This window comes from Equus quagga, chromosome 3, assembly GCF_021613505.1.
Source record: "Equus quagga isolate Etosha38 chromosome 3, UCLA_HA_Equagga_1.0, whole genome shotgun sequence".
Classification (NCBI taxonomy): Eukaryota; Metazoa; Chordata; class Mammalia; order Perissodactyla; family Equidae; genus Equus; species Equus quagga.
In genome coordinates, this window is record NC_060269.1 from 83,507,937 (window position 1) to 83,526,245 (window position 18,309).

The 18,309-nt window shown below is 34.8% G+C and overlaps 1 protein-coding gene and 1 long non-coding RNA gene across 2 annotated transcripts in view; one reads left to right on the forward strand and one right to left on the reverse strand.

Moving 5' to 3' along the window:
• CCSER1 (coiled-coil serine rich protein 1) overlaps window positions 1–18,309 on the reverse strand; it is a 673,696-nt gene that overhangs the window by 120,188 nt on the left and 535,199 nt on the right. The gene's annotated exons all lie outside the window — the stretch shown is intronic.
• The window catches only part of LOC124236715 (uncharacterized), a 30,098-nt gene that overhangs the window by 6,089 nt on the left and 5,700 nt on the right, over window positions 1–18,309 (forward strand). The window contains exon 2 of the long non-coding RNA XR_006887852.1: window positions 15,373–15,458. This is a non-coding gene — a long non-coding RNA (uncharacterized LOC124236715). The remainder of the gene's footprint in view (window positions 1–15,372; window positions 15,459–18,309) is intronic.

Genomic DNA, 18,309 nt, shown 5'->3' on the forward strand with positions numbered 1-18,309 from the left:
GGGTCTGAGAACACAGCAGCAAATAAGACAGAAAAAAGATGATAATGCTTTTCAGCAGAACGGATTTTTAAAGTATGATGATGTTATGGAAGAGATTTACTAGGCCCAGAGAAACCTAGTCTAGTCTTTTTTGATGAAGTAATGTTCAAGCTGAAATCTAATTGTGAGTATGATTTTGCTGTGGGAAAAGAAAAACAAAGCAAAATATACTTGGACTAAAGTAAAAGGGAACACAAAAAGTTCAAGGAAATAAAATATATCTAATATAGATTAAGTATAAAACAAAAGGACAGAATGACACAAAAGAATACTTGACAATTCTGCCATTTCACTTGTGCTTCTTATACTTTAAGAATAAGAGTTTTTAGTATGGATATGACATAACATTTGCATAAAGCTGGGAGAATGACTGAGAAATATAGGGAGGGGATAAAGTTGTAGGAGAGGAAGTGAGGATACCAAGTAGGAGGCTATTACAATATTAGAGAAAGGTGATAACAGTGTTTTTAACTAAGCTGATAGTAGTGGCCCTGAATTACTGATTTTGTCCCAAGTCCTTTACAAAGATGCTCAACTACTATCTGAAAAATTTTTCCCAAGGTAATAATGCACCTGATTTTAAAATACATAATTGCAAATTAATTCAAAGTGGTTTAATAAGCAATTTTCAAAAGTCAACCAAGAACCTCTAACCCTATCTCTAAGGGATCAGAAATCTTGAGGAACGCAAGGTTCCCTCTAGCTTAAACATGGTGCCTCACATGAAGTTCATTAGCTCATTGCAGTAGACTTCCTTCCCCAAACATGGGACAGAATATAGGAAAAATATGCAATCTCTGGGGTGTTGGTTTTGGGAATGATAGATTTGGTTTTTCAATTTGTTTGTGTGTTGGTTTGGTTTAGTTTTCTACAAGAACGCACTTCCAATAATACACTGGCATTTATTAGAGAACTCGATTACAATAAATTTTGCTTCTTAGATACTTTACAGCAAGGCATACTTGCAATCCTTCGACATGAGATACATCTATCCATGCACTCATGCACATCCTACTTTCAAACTAATCTTCTTCAATGCATTTTTCAAATGTTTGAATTGTGTTTATTTCTATCCAGGGACTCAGGAATACAGAGATACAGTATAAATCGTCTCCCTATGATAGTCTTCCAATCGCCAGTTGTCTGTAAAATACAGATTCAACAAATTAACTTTTGTTAGACCTGAATTTTTAACTTCCTACAGTAGTAACTTTAAGCGGCATTGTGTTCAAGATAATATAATTTGAGTTATACTGTTATCGAGGCAAAAACAGTGCTTATATTTTAAAGAGAAAATAGTCTAATGAATGTATTCAGTCATGAGGCAGTGAATTGTCTCCTTTTTCCTCCCAAGATATTAAACCAGAAGAACAAGAGAACCTTTAAAGGAAAGGAGAACCATTACTGAACAAAGCATCTAACTGTTTTTTGTTTTAATTGTCTATCAGGTACTCTGGATAAATGATCTCATTTAACCCTTACAATAACCCTGAGTTAGGAACTTATATTTTGTGATCAAGCATTGAGAAACTAATGCTTCAAATGTGTAAATAATGAACTCTATCTTCCAGAACCACCCTGTAATAGTATTAGGTCTGTTTGGCTCCAATGTCTAGATATTTCAGTATGATCCTAAATTGCCTCTTTCATAAAACACTTACACTATGCCAACATTCTTAGTTTTGTTTTTTTTTTTTGAGGAAGATTAGCCCTGACCTAACATCTGCTGCCAATCCTCCTCTTTTTGGCCATCTTCCTCTACTTTGTATGTGGGATGCTTGCCACAGCATCGCTTGACAAGCGGTGCGTAGGTCCACGCCCAGAATCTGAACCAGTGAACCCCGGGCCGCTGAAGTGGAACGTGCGACCTTAACCACTGCACCACCAGGCCGGCCCCTCTTAAGTGTTTTAAGCATATTTAGTTTAGTTAGTACAATAATCCTGCTGGGGAGATATGGTAGATATTAATATTTATATAGTACAGATAAGAAAACTGAAACTCTAAGAGGTTTAAATACATCTTCCAAAGTCACATAGTTAAGTAGCGGATGGAGATAAGTAATGGAGTTTTCATTTGAAGCTATTATACATGCTGACATCAAAGCACACTTTTCTGGTTTCAACTTATCCAAGATTAATAGCAGAAATGGTGACAAATTAACAGGAGAAGACTAAGTGAGGGAGGGGGAATAGGAAGTGCTGGATGTGAGGTCTTAGAGTCTAATAGGTCATATGTAGAGGCATTTTTTTAAGTTGTCTTTTATGGCACTTACTGATTAATCCATTCATACATTTATTCAACAAATGCTACTGAGTGCCTACTATGTGCCAGATACTAGGAATATAAGGCTTAAAGAAACAAGCTTCCAGTTGAGAACAGGGAGGAATAAGTTAACTAAGGCTTACTGGGGTTGGCGGGATGGAGAACAGTAAGAAACAGAAATGTATGGGGTATTTGGATACTTAGAGAATTGAAAATCTTTATCGCTTACTAGCTGTCTGACCTTTCTCAAATTCCTTAATATCCTCGTACTTCAGTTTCCTCATATGAAATAGGGAAAATATTAGTTTTTAATTTATATGGTTGTTGCAAACATTAAAATGAGTGATGAAGACTAAAATGTGTTAATACATGTAAATCATTTAGAAGGAGTACCTGACTTCCAAGTGCTCAATAATTACTAGTTATTAAGCATTATATAAATGTTGGATGTTATGATGATGTGTCATGTTTCCTGTTAACATAAAAGTATACTACCAAAGTTTATTCAAGCTATAGCTAGTTCTCAATAGGTACCATTAATTAGATCTACTGATTAGAGTAAGTCCTTTTCAAACAAAGATTTCTATTCAAAACAAGGTCAACTGTAGCTCTGAAATTTTTCCTCAAGCTCTTATTTAATTTTCTATTATCTTTGAGATAACTTTCAAGAAGTTTACTTCTTGAGAAGTAAGACTCAGATGCAACATTTTTCCATTCAGCGGCATGCTTCTCTTGTCTCTTAGAAACTACAAGAAAAGTCAGCAACTGTGTCAAAAAAATATGTTAGAGAAACACTAAGGACTTATAGCACAAAACATGTTTTCTTCATTTCCGAAGAACTGAACTAGAATTTAATAGGGAAATTGTTTTACTTCATACAATACAATATGTTTTTATGGTTATATTCAAAAATTACTTAAAACACCAAATTTACTACCAATGGCACTTTCAACACTTTGGGATGCACAATCCCCACATTTTACACATTTAGATACTGAATTAGATGCTGGGTAAATTACTTTCTCGAGACCATACAGCTAGATAATGGAGGAAGCTGTACCAAAAGCCCTTCCCCTAATTATTGTTCACAGCATGGAACCAACTCATTGTCACATACAACAGGTACGGGCCACCACAGTTACAGCTGGTCCTAGACTGAGAGACATTTTGCTTAGTGACAAGTTTACTAAGCTGCCACCTACTGAAGCTGTCAGACTGTTAAACATCTGTTTTACAAAAGGAAATACTCTGCAGAGAATATCCAACCTCTTCCCCTCTAAAGAACTATGAAATATTAGCTAAAAATTTATGAACGTAAATAACAATTTTGAACGTTAATTCCATAAATTAAAATGTGCCTATTTTCACTTAACCCATTATAATCATTCTATATTAATTTTGAGATCCATATATTTATAATCAACTTCTTGAGGGAGAAATCTATACACATATCATAGTAGTAATGAGCTCCAGACTGGAAACTGCTATATTTTTAAAACATCAAATTATAAGGAAAATAGAATAAATCCCAATTCTCCCCCCAAAATATATTTTCTTATTATTAACATGTGTAGTTCAGAAATTCTCTCTCCATAACCTAGATTTAGCAATCTTATCTCTTTCACTGTAAAATTATCTCCAGAACAATAAGTCTACATTGCCAAACTATTTGTAACTGAACGGAATAATAATTCTTATGTTGTTTCATCAGCCACTACACAAATTTAGAGAAGAGTTAACAATAAAATAATTATTATTATGTTTTGACATTTCAAGCAGATATTCTAGCCCTCTCTGGAGAGGAAAAAGGCTGTGTTTTTATCACTTGATCTCAAGTACTCAATTCATCATTCTCATATGATCTCTAGGAGGAAATCTGGAGTGGGTTCATTCAATTTTAGTCTTCAAGGTGCTGAAGAGTTATTATTATACAAATGACTCATTCTTCCTTTGTTAAATCAATTATAAGAGAATTCGAATAGAAAAGGATCTTGTCAATATTTAATCTGGGGCAGAGTTTAGAAGCCACACATTTCATTTAAAGCACTGATCAGCAATTTGTGATTTTTTTAACCTAAATCCACAAAGTCTTCTTTGATTCTGTAATAGCTGTCCATTTGTAAGGCTGAGAATTTTACTTTCACATACAGGTTCTATCAATGGACTCTTTGGAATAAGAGTGGGTGAGATTAATGAGCTTATTATAATTCATTAGAAAGTGGTATGTGGATGACTGCCTACTTTAATTAGTTTTATTACTGTAGGAAATTGTTTCATATGCCAGACTCATCACCAAGCATGCCTGGAAAACATTAGAGCAGTAATCAGACTTGATATGAGATACCTTTCATTAGGCAGTATGGCTAATGGCACTTACAATGAACAAGGAGGGCATTAAAAACATGGACATGACAGCATCTAGCAAAAAGGAATTTATCAGATCAACTATTGTTGTGAAGCAGAGTACAAAGTATAGTACTTCAAAATACTGTTGTGGTATACAGGGTGCTAGCCTCATAATTACGGCAAAAGGTTTAAGCATCTTGGATTTCAATGAAAACTTTCTCTGACTCATATATTATCATGAAAATGTTAGTAACCAGATTTTCTAACAAAGTAATCCTTCAAATGATATTTCTTAACCATCACCACCCCCAAGGAATAATACACCTATAACTTGATCAAATAGAAAAATTAAGTCACAATCTGAAGGAAGCAAATCCAAATATGAAACATATTTCAGATGAGAGGGAAATGAAAAATTGTAAATGTATTCCATAGGAATTGATTGGGTGCTTTTAATAAGTTCTGACTGGTACAAAATATTGTTTTTTAAATGTTTTATTTATTTATTTTTTTACTTGAGGTCAAAATTAACCTTATAATAATTTCATGATTAAGATTTGGGGCTCATATAAATATTAGAAGTTAAACCTTATGGTTTAGAAAATAAAGAAAAAGAAAGAACATGAAGAAAATAAACCTATAGAAAATAAAGAAAAACCTATATACCCTGTACTACCCCACTCCAAAGGCACTCACACCATTCATAACTTACCAAACTGTATTTTACCATATCTTGTTAAGTAGTATTTAGGAAGCACCATCCTCATTTCACTGATCAAGAAAGGAATATTGCATTTTTACATATATTGACAGCACACTGAAGTTTCTGACTCCCCAATCTAACCTTTACTTTTACGAGTACATTCCTTCAATGTTTACAATTATTCTTCCAAATATGTGAGCTATGCATTCAAGACATTCTAATTTCTCTTCTGCTATTACAGAAATAATATCATTGCAAGTGCAGGTGGGAAATTGTAATTTCTGACCTCTCCTCTAATGTATTTTGCTTTTACTGGAAATATTCTAATTACAAAGCATCACAGTTCAATAAGCTATCACTAAGCAACAAATGCAGAAAATACCAGCAACAGTTTTGCCCTTCAATATAGATGTCACCTAGGTTGGATAAAGTCTAACTTTAAAAATATTAGGAATAAGGCGGGAAGGCATGTTACTGTATCCTTCTATTTCTGAGTAGTCTTATTAAAACACGAATAAGAACAAACCTAACTATCACCACTAACAATAACAGCTACAAAAAAGCACCCCAGTTCCAAACCCCAAGTGTTTTTAATGTCCTAAAGAAAGTTGCTTGCCTAGGGTTTACCAGTAGCTTTCAAAATTACATTGTAAATATTCTGATTTCCTGTTCTAGACACAGTGATTCCGCATACAAGTCTGCCATCGACTGCTTATATTAAAAGAAAGAACACCATAAAATTAAGCAATGCATATGCTGCAAATTAAGATAAGGGCAATCAGCAATATTAGAAATGTTTGCCCATTTTGTATTCATTAAAAAAATTTACTCTTTTTGGATTATATTTTGTTTGATTTGCAATAAAGATTATTGATTAGTGGGTCTAAGAGGATATAAAAACTTGGGAGGAAAAAGAACATTTTTCCTTTGGGGTCATAAAAGGAAAAGATCGTCACCAGAAAAGACACTTAATAGATAAAATCATTTTTAACACAAGAAGAAAAGCCTACTTTTCTTTAAGAGGAAATCCATTTTAACAGACAAGTCACAGTAATTCTGCCAGGATGTTCTTGAGATTAGAGAATGATTTGAGACTTCATTTTATCTACCACACCACAACTCAAATGTTTGAAAACTACAATAACTTAAGCCTAAGCATGGAAACATTTTCAAGTAGGAAAGCAGTGTAGTGATTGATTGATCTGCCATAAAAAGGTTATAATTCCCTGTCAATTTTTCAAATGACACTGAAATATTTGCATTTTGATCTAGTAATGAATCTACATTACACCTGACGTTTTCTGTAAGAAATTTTGCCTATTGGTATATATATAACAGCCATCAATAAATAATAAGTTTATATTTGGTAAGTATTTCGCCCATCGTCTATCAAAAACTAGTCAATTTTGAGAATGAATAGTAAACGGTATGAAGTTTGCTAAAAGTTTTCTCTCACACTTTTACGAAACCACTGGAAATTTTATTAAATAATATATTGATTCTAAAACAAAACTCTAATGATAATCCTCATTGTCCCCCTAAAACAATATCTTTGAATAACAACGCTGAGAAAATTTATAAAACATAATGGAATGTGCTTATAATTTGATCTTTTATTTATATGTTTTATATTTTCTGAAGAATCGTTTTCTTTTTTTTTTACAAAAACATTAGCAGCTTTTTTGCTTTGACACCGAATGTCCTCAGAGTGAAAAGTCACTGGAGAACGGAAGCTTTTGAGCAGGATCGTCTAAATTCTTGTCTCAGTCTGACGGCACCTGGGATTTAGACGAAGACCAAAACGCGGGGGTCCATATAGGCAAAATTTATACTGATTACATGCTTTCCTTTCTACCAACTGCCAGTGGTAATAACACGTAAGAAATCACTCCATGACACCAATTTAAGTCACAACAATGTAGAAACAGTAATAGGAAACCAGAGGATACACCACACAAAGATGTGTGTAAAAAGAAAAACAAGTATTACCTGCTGGGGTTCCAAGTGAAACCCAAATCCCCAGGCTAATATGGGGATCTATGAAATTGGCACAAAACTGAAAACCTCCAAATTAATTAAACTACCTCATGCGTTATGGCCCAACATAACCTGTTTGGAAGTTGTTTCCATTCAAAATAATACTTCAGTTTTTACAGAAGTGTCAATTTTGTTCTACTTCTTTATTTCCTAGTGCCTGACATTTCTTAAATACCATCACTTTATTTGGGAAAAGTGTTTTAGCACTATATCCTCCTAAGTTGGAAGGAAAAGAAAAAGCAAGATGTACAAATAATAGACTTTGATTTCTACCAACTCAAGTGTAAAATTGTAAGATGGTATAAATAGGTCAATGAAAATATATTTTCATTAAGAACATCCATTTCTGCATGCAAAATTTGGTCACTCAATAATATTAAAGGAAGATAGATGATGATCAAATCACTAGTGAGAAAAATAACATTTATGTGTAACAAATATGAAAAATATATTTTATTTCTTTAAACATTTGGGAGATAAATTTAATACATCAAACTAATAGCCTTAGAATAACATATTCTAGAAATAAACAAATATTATTATAAAAGAAAAATATTTCATATTTTATTTCTGATGAAGAGGTTTTATCTTAGAGACAAACATATTATGTACTGAATGGTTGTGTCTCCCTCGAATTCATATGTCGAAGCCCTAACCACCAATGCCAGGGTATTTGGAGGTGGGCCTTTGGGAAGTGATTAGACTTAGACGAGTTCATGAGAATAGGGCTCTCATAATGGGATTAGTGTCCTTCTAAGAAGAGACAGGGGGACCAGAACGCTCTCTCTTCTTCCTTCTCTACCATGTGAGGACACAGCGAGAAAGAGGCTGTGTGCAAGCCAGGAAGGAGCCTTCACAAGGAACCAAATTTGCTGGCACCTTGATCTTGGACTTCCCAGCCTCCAGTACTGGGAGAATCTGTTGTTCAGGCCATCCAGTGTATGGTATTTCATTATAGCAGCCTGAGCTAAGACAGAAATCAGCAGGGGTGAATTAGGGTATTTATGTAAATATCAGGAGCATGGAAGCACCTTAAAATTATAGCTATACAAAAAAGTCAAATAACCAATAATGCATTCCATAGCTATATTTATGCTAGCAAAAGCAGTCCCACAAAAAACAATGTTCTACACTTGCAGGATAATCATAAGGTTCTCAATGGATTTAAAAACAAACAACAAACTCTTGCCTCTAGGGTTGCTTTTTCCTTTTGAAACAAATGAAAAACATCAAACTGTTGTTTCTCTAACTTAAGTGATAGATTTCATCTGCATTATTGTTCAAACGACTTGTTCAATTCAGACTTTTAGTAAACTACTGAACAAGAAATTTTGACTCCTAGAGTTTTTTTTTTTTTAAAGATTGGCACCTGAGCTAACATCTGTTGCCAATCTTCTTTTTCTTCTTCTTCTTCTTCTCCCCAAAGCCCCCCAGTACATAGTTGTATATTCTACTTGTAGATCCCTCTGGTTGTGCTATGTGGGACGCCACCTCAGCATGGCCTTACGAGCGGTGCCATGCCTGTGCCCAGGGTCTGAACTGTCGAAACCCTGGGCCACAGAAGCACAGTGCACAAGCTTAACTACTTGGCCACAGGGCCAATGTTTTGACTATGTTAACAACTCAATTTCTTTGTCATTTGCATGTGGTTGTCCTTTTGTGAATGTGTACATGTGTGAAAGAGAAAAATACAGCTTGTGAGAAAGAAAGAGTGAAGCAATTGAATGAGAGACAGAGAGAGAACCAGTGAAAGAGTTTTGGAAGAGAGGAGCAGTGGAGGAGGAGAGAATGAGAGAAAGACAAAGGAAGACAAGTGGTGGGTATAGTAAATGGTAACCACTGAACACACTAAAGGATAACAAATAAATAATAGTTAATATAAGGAACGTAAATTGCTTTGGGCTTTTTGCCTAACATTTGAGGATAATATTAAGATTTTGAAATATTAATAACTCACTCTTTGATAAATATATGTTATTGCTGAAATACTGATCTAAAAGACCCATGATCCAGTCTAAAAATGGTAAACCTTATATGCCTTAATTATTTTTTTTTAATTGCAGGTTTTTAACCTCCACTCGCAAATTTAGTAGTCAACATTTATTGAGTGTTGTTATAATAACCTGTAGCTGTGGGATGAATTAAATGGAACAAATATTTATCATCTCACAGTTTCTGGGAGTCAGGAATCAGGGTGGTTTAGCTAGGTGTTGTGGCTTAAGATCTCTTGAGGTTGTGATCAAGATGTAAGTCAGGGCAGTAATCTTCTCAGTTATAGTGCCACTGGAGCTGAAGGATCCTTTGCCAGGTGTGCTCATGTGGGTTTCTCCACAGGGCTGCCTCATGACATGGAAGTCTTCCCCAGGGCAAGTGATCCAAGGGAGAGTGAGATAGAGTGTCCAAGAAAGGTCCAAGGAAGACCATGAATGATCTAATACATCATATAACTGTAAAAATTATATTTTTCTCAGTAATCTAGTTAATGACAGCCACAAAGGCACTCACAAAGAAGTAGCCTTTTGAGTTCATTAAGTTAGGACAATCACTTGGTTTAGTTTAGCAGCAGCAAACTGGAATTCAACTGATCTCCAGGGAGAAAAGAGGCCATAGGTAATTTTCAAAGCTGAAGAACTAACTGTTTAAACCTATGGCATTACTTACATCAAAAAAATAGCAAACCCAAAGTTCAAATACAACCACGGCATGATTTCTTTCACTAAAAAAAATATTTGTTCTATTTTGCATTTTGTCTCTTTTAGGATCATGAATAGTTGCACCATTGCTAAATTCTTTTCAAATTAGTTTCTTATACCTTAAAAGAAAAAAAAAAAAAAACCTGTACAAAATCAGAAAAGCAGAACAATGGATCTGTTGCATCATGCATTTCTTTAAATGTCCTCCTATGGACTCAGGCCAGAAGGTTCTGCTGGGCAAATACTGTAATGTTAAGATAATGACTATCATATGTATTTTTCCAAATTTGAATGAGGTACAGAGCATCTGTGAGGCAGCTGAGTGCCATTCCCTAGTCAGATAAGTGGCATTCAACTTGCTCAGTAGTACAACCACATTCGACAGGTAATTTATCTTAAGTTGAATTGAGTGCTAAGGTAGTGATAAATTGCTTTGGCTCTCCTAAACTACAGAGGATAGATCGCATCTCATATGAGCTCTAGTGCACGGAATTTAAGCATTCTTAGACCTCATAAATGTTTTATATCTTTACATTGTCCCTACTTCTGTATCCATGGAGAGAAAATAAACATGAGTTACTGTCAGAATTTGTCAACACAGAGAAGGAATTCAGAAAACTTTCTTAAAACTCCATGTATATGTGTATGTATGTGTATAAAATTAAATTTTAATACTAGGTGGCATTTATTACATAATGGCAAGGTCATTTTGATTATGATTTGGTTCATAGTTTTTGCATACAATTTAGTACATATAGATAATGTATTCAAATAAAATCGATTAATTTCTCTTTGAGCATTCAGATATTTCACTTCTTTCTACTTAGCTGTACCTGGTGTTACTTAACATGCATGATCCTGAAAATCTGAGTTGTAAATAAAAATTTTGCATAAATATCATTTTACATGAACTAGGGAAATTATGTGAACAAAACGTTCAGCAAGTTATTTTCATAAACAGAGTGTCCATCTGCATTAGAAGGACTCATCTGCTATGTTCAAATACAGATAGGCTGTTTAACTGAGATTGATGGGTTTCTTGTTTATATTTTTGGCATACTACAAGTCCCCAAATTTCTAACCAATTTATGTCCTAAAAGTTTCTGTCTAGGTTAGTTTATTAAAATTTAATACATGTATTCTCTTTTCTTCCTCCAACGCCTTCAATGATCCTTTGGCTTCAACCACTGCCCCTCATAAGCACCCATACAGCTAATAGTCATGAACTACTTATATTGTCTCAGACAAGCCATGCTCACTTCCATATTACCAACATCTTTCTTTCTGCTCAGAATGGCCTTTCTATACTCTAGCACAATTTGACTCATTCTTAAAAATTCAGCTTGAATATCACCCTTTCTGGGAAATCTGGAATCTCTTCATCTAAATCAGATGCCCTATTTTTGTAATTACTTAAATATCTATTTTAAGCCTTTACATCTTGCCTATAATTGTAGTTTGTTTTCCTACCCCACTCTTCACTACACTGCAATTTCCTGGAGGAAAGAAACTGTGGCTTAATTAACTTTGCAACTCCGGCTATAGTGGAGTGACTGGCAAAGTGTAAATATTTAAAAAAAAAACAGAAAAAAAGGTTGTATTAGTGGGGAAAAATGGGAAGAGGAAACAACTCTGCTTCAAATCTCTGCATTGCAGATCCTAACAAAGAAGAGAACAGAGCAATACTAAACAGGTGTTCAGGTGTATTTGTTAATTGCCAAAGTTCTGGAGTGATCCTTGAGTAAAATATCTGTATATCAGGTGTTTACAGTCAAGAAATGTTTAAAAGAAAGCAATATTAGGATGCCCTTAGGGAGGTAGGAAAGACGTTTATCTCTCACTGTTTAAAATCTGCATATGTATGCATTGCTAATAAGTATATTAGGATTTTATGCAGTGATTCTGAATCCTTTAAGGAGACCAAAGGCTATTTAAGAAGCCATTTTTGTTAACATCAGGCTTCCCAAAGGCCTTGTACAGGTTGTTAAATACTAAGCCTATTCAGGTTTGATATAGGGACGCCCCTAAGAACATACGAGAGAGTTAATTAAGTGGGTTAGTGACCTGTTTGCTAAGAATTATGTTCCTAATTGGCAGAAAATGTGAACAGAGGCATTTCAGAGAGGCTGTTGCAGACACAACGGGATTGCCACGATTTTTTCCTCCAATTTTCATTTGGGAAAAGATAGGCCCATAGGCCACCAAAGGAGAATGAGAACAGTGAGATACTTCATAGAATAAAGAGAAGTTATTTTGTATTTATAAAACAATTAGTCTGTTTATCAGGTAGTGAGGAATATATGTTGGTTAACAGTACACTGTCATCATGAAAGTATCTGGAAGTGACAAAGGCCAGAAGAAAAGAGCATGGGTTGCTACTAATATCTAAGTTATAACTGACTTTTTAGAAAATCAGAGGTTAGGGATTTTCAACTAATTCTCTAGCTGAGAAAAATAAAGTTTCCAAAATTTGGCATAAATTAAATGAGATATTCTTCGTCATTCTTTTAAAAGGTTTAGTAATAGGTTACATTGTAGAAGTTAACATTAGAATTAATATTTTTCAAATTTTACAATTTTAATAAATGCTTCAATTCTTATAGAGAAAATATAATGGCCTTGATACTCTCCTTTGCTTTCTGTTTAAATAAGGCTTGCCCTTATGCTCCATGCGGCCCACAGCTCAGGTACTACCATCACTAGGTTATAACCGATATTTCTGTAAGCATAAGATATAAGAAAAACTAATCAGTGTTTTTAGTGTGTTCCATAAATGCAGCTTTATTAGCGAAGACGATGTTTATACTTCAAGACCAAGTACTGGTGCTTCTTCATAGCAGATGAACTCCCTGGACTATAGTTCCACTTATATTCTATTGGTCAAAGTTAATTCTGTTAAAAACATACAAACAAAGACATTCACCTTGTTTGAAGACATCATCTCTTGAAATACTTTTCATTTGTCTATTAAACTAACATTAAGTTCGAGCCTACTCTCATTGATTATTACAATCTCCTTGGAAGGTCAGACTTCACACAAGTCCTAGAAGTATGGTGAGTGCTCTGAAAAAGAAGAATCAGGTGGAAGGGAGAGGATATTACAGAGAATGTGATCGGTGAGCCAGGATAAGTTAGTGAAATATTGAAATGTCTCTTTTCCCCTCGTATATTTTCCCTCTTACTCTCATTTTAAGCAAGAAACTAAGGCTTAATTTAAAGAAGAGTCAATATGAAACAGAAGCTCTTTATAAAATCCTAAACATCTTGAAAGGATGATGCTGAGGATACTAGAAAGTAATGGGAAAGTGAGCAAACAATTGAGGAGGTGCTGAGAAGTGAGAGGAGATTCTTACAGGTGATAGAGGAGAGCTAGACTGCTTCCATGAACAGGGGAGACTTAGTTCTGGTTCCTGGCATCAGTTGGGGAGTGGAGGTGGCAAAGACTTAGCAGGGAAAGGCTATCTTGTTCACTCTTGACCTAAAAGGCCACATTCTAGGCAGAGGAGTTTCTAATCTCTCCCAAGGTGCCTCTGTTTCAGGCATGACATGAAATGCACAAAACCATAGGACCTGAATGGTGGACTAGAACAATGCATGTCTTATATGATGCTGTGTGAAATGATCACCAACAAGCTGGGCCTTTCCAATGGCCACATAATCGGTAAAATCTTAGGACATTTGCAAAACATTTCCATTCGTAGATGGAACAATCTATGAATAACTAAAGTTATGTCTCCTACTATCACAAAAGGATGAGTACTTGGAGTTAAAATTAATTCTATCTAAATAACATTAAAATAATTGCAATATTGTTCTTGAGTGCATCTGTTTGCCTCATTGGTCCCTATAAATCTTGGGGAGCTACACAAAGCATGAGGAACAAATGGCTCTGTTCCAGGTACTCCCAGCTGTGTAGGTTAGATTTCCACTGCTTAACCTCTTACTACCCACGAGACTGCCATGATTTAAGGTACCCAATAGCCGGACCTAAGCCCCAGTGAAAGTAACAATGCAACCTAGGACACACTGCCAGAGAAAGGAATTACAAGGGAAACAACCATTATCTGTAGAGTTTTGTCAAAACAAAACTGCTGGAGGAATAGTGATCATTTGAACAATAGCAACAAAATTTAAGGAGGGTGAGGCTCAACTACAGTCTTTCTAGAACTAAATAAATATTTGTAACCAAAAAACATATGTAAGGCAATGGAAAAAGAAGATATTCCCTTCTGAGACCTGATTTAGTGACTGAAATATCAATTAAAGGAAATAAAGCACAGAAAGAAAAAAACAAAAAATAAAGAGACGAAAATCACAAGAAAAAAAGATAGATTTGGAAAATAAATCCAGGAGACATAACTTGCAAATAATCGAATTTCCAGACTGAGGAAAAATAAGAGATGGAAGAGAGACAGTAATCCTATAATAACTTAAAAAACACAAAAATAAAAAACTCTGGGGCTGGCCCAGTGGCGCAGCGGTTAAGTGAGTACGTGTGCTTTGGTGGCCCAGGGTTTGTCAGTTCGGATCCCGGGTGCGGACATTGCACCACTTGGCAAGCCATGCTGTGGCAGGTGTCCCACATAGAAAGTAGAGGAAGATGGGCACCGGTGTTAGCTCAGGGCCAGTCTTCCTCAAAAAAAGAGGGGTATTGGCAGCAGATGTTAGCTCAGGGCTAATCTTCCTCAAAAAACAAAAACAACAACAAAAACCCCTGAGCTGCAGAATAACTCTTGTCTGCAGGCTGAAAGAGCTTGTTGAGTTCTAAGCACAGTTGATACAAGGGGATCCATACCTAAGGATTCACACACCTAAGGGATTTATGCATAAAGAGATGCTTGAAACATTAACCACTAAATGAGTCAATAAATATGGTTATCTTAGAATGGAAATATTTTAGATTACTTTGAACACATACTATATACTATATATTATTCTTTTGTTTTTTGTTTTACAAAAAAAATATATTTAATTCCTATGGCTACTGTAACAAATTAGCACAAACTTGAAGGATTAAAAAAGAAATTTATGCTTTCACAGTTGTGGAGGATAGAAGTGCAAAATCGGTATCCCTGGGCTGAAATCAAGGTGATGGCAGGGCCATATTTTCTCTGGAGATCTAGAGGAGAACCCATTCCTTGCTTTTTCCAGGTTCTGGTGGTTGCTGACATTCCTTGCTTACAGCTGCATCACTCCGATGGCTTTGCCTGCTGTCACTCTGCCTCCTCTTCCTCTGTTTGTGTCAAATCTCTGTCTGCCTCTCTCATAATGACCTTTGTGATTCCATTTAGGATCCACGCAGATAAACTGGCATGATCTCCTCACCTCAAGATCATTAATTCAATCACATTTGCAAGGAATCCTTTTTTGCAATAAGGTAATGTTTACAGGTTGGAATTAGGACATGATACATTTTTGAAGCCATTATGATATAAAAATTATATCATAAAAAATAATAAGATTATTTTCAGTATGGAATAACAAAAAGGATTTGGGGCTTTTACATAAGCACTATTGTTGGAAGCCATTAAAATTTTTTACAGAAGTAAGAGACATGATCAAATTTTTATTTTTAAATAACTATGGCTACATTGTAGAGAATTGCTTTGGTTGGGAATAGGCGTACAAGAGACAATGCTAGGCAGTCAGTTCAGAGGATATTGCTGTCCTGAATGAGCAAAGAGAGTAATTCAGACGAGGGAGAAGCCATGAGTGATTTCTCACGTAACTAAAGTTTACCCCTTAAAATGTTAAACATATGTAGGTAGTTTTTGAAATTACACTCTATATGTTTTTATATCCCCTCGCCTCCTAGAACAATTATTTGACTATTATTTGACCATTTCTTCATTATCATTAGTCATGTTTGCCAGCCCTCTGATGAAATGACTGACGCTTTGGTGTCTTCTCTTGATGTGAGCCATTTCTTCTCATTTTGGCTGATTACAACAGTCTAAAATTCACTTCATCTCTAATCTGCTGTTTTTACAAAGAAGTGGGAGGAAAAACCAGTGAGCTGACCTTTTAAATTCAGTGATTTAACAATGCCCAAAGTCCAGGCACTGCTTTTAAGGAAGCTCTGCATCACATTCTTTTCCAATTCAATCCCAGTTTGGGATAATGTTTATAGATACGAGTCATAAAATACCCTTCTTCAGGTCCAACAGACTAAATCAGCACTTTGTTATTATTGTTTTCAATTATCTTTTTTGAAGACACTGGAACCTGGATAGTTGAATAATTAGTTGGAAATTATACATATATATCCAAGGCCACAGGACTGGAAGAAGCCAGTCAAAATTACATTTATTCATTGAATGATACTATATCTAGTCATAAAACTCAATTTCCCCATTGACAGCTAAAAGCTGTATTAGCCCCACTTATTTACGTACTTAAAGGGTTAAAGCACAATTAGATAATTGCCATCACAGGTGAAACCATGAGGTAGTAGTGTGTCAGTAGACAATCCAACCACAGTCAGTACAACAGCAGCACCTACCACTTGTTCAGCACCTACCATGTGACAGGGAACTGCGTTGGGGCTCTGCAAGCGCCATTTTAACTTAATTTACAGACACTTACAAATGGTGTGTTGTTATTTGTCATTTCATATATTTGGATTCATCCAGCTAATTTTAATTTGCCTTCAAAAGTCAGCTTAAACACCACTTTTTTCAGGCCTTTTCTGATTCTGAAAATAGATTACGCATCCCCCGCTGTGTACTCCTGTATTCTCTGTACTTCTCTGCTATCACACTGTAACTATTGCTTACTGTCGGTATTCATCAAAAAAATCCAGAAAGTTTCATGAGGACAGAGATCTTGTCTGCCTTATTTATTTTTATAACCTCAGGCATAAAACTCATTCATAAGTGAGTGAGTATATAAAGTTATCTATGGGCCCATAACAAGAAACAGAGCAAAGATTCAACTTAGATCTATTTCTAAAACTTGTATTTTTGATCACTAGAATATTCCATTCCTTAACGGGATAGGACATTTCTATTTAAATTAAATATTTTTCATAAATTGACAGTCTGCTAGTTTTTTACTTGATGGTTATTATCAATAACTTGTTAACAACAAATCAGACAAATTACTTCAGTCTTAAATGAATTAGAAATAGTATTATCAAGTTTGCCTTTTATCATTTTTCAAGTATTAATAGATAACAATATCCTAAATTTTTTTTTTAAAGATTTTTTATTTTTTTCCTTTTTCTCCCCAAAGCTCCCCAGTACATAGTTGTATATCCTTCGTTGTGGGTCCCTCTAGTTGTGGCATGTGGGACGCTGCCTCAGCATGGTTTGATGAGCAGTGCCATGTACCGCGCCCAGGATTCAAACCAACGAAACACTGGGCCGCCTGCAGCGGAGTGCATGAACTTAACCACTCGGCCACGGGGCCAGCCTCAACAATATTCTAAATTTATAACTATGATAGCAAATTTTATAAAAGACCTAAAAATGACAAGATGAAAATTCAAATTACCGAAGAAGAGTGCACATTTTATATGATAGGAAAATAGAAATAAGTTCATATATGTTCCTACTAGATGTTAATGTTAAGATCTTATTAATAGTAGCATTAATTCAAACATTAAAAAAGATTAAAATTATGTCTAGTCAGCAGTCACATTGTAAGAGAACATAATATCTTAAGTGTATTCTAAAAATAACTCACTGGTTGAAATTATAGTCATTTTTTCAACCCAAAATTACATATGTTATTTCCCTTATTTATTGATTATACATCCTGCGTGTCTTATTCTAAATAGACAATAATTATTGCTTAAAAGACTATTTTAATTTGGTACATTTTCCTCATAGTATAACTAAAGAAATCTATATTTATAAGGTTTTTTAGTGAAATATTTATACTTTATAATCTTTTACAATATTAAAATATAATAATTTTAAAGAAAATTCACATGATGACATTTACATAATTTTATGTAACTACTTTAACCATATGAATGTGCCTTTAAGTCAAACTTCTTATATTTTGTAAATTTTGTGAAATTAATAAATGTGCTCTTGATTTATTCATCATCACTTTTTTTTTTTTTAAAGATTTTATTTTTTCCTTTTTCCCCCCAAAGCCCGCCGGTACATAGTTGTATATTCTTCGTTGTGGGTTCTTCTAGTTGTGGTATGTGGGACGCTGCTTCATCGTGGTTTGATGAGCAGCGCCAGGTCTGCGCCCAGGATTCGAACCAACGAAAC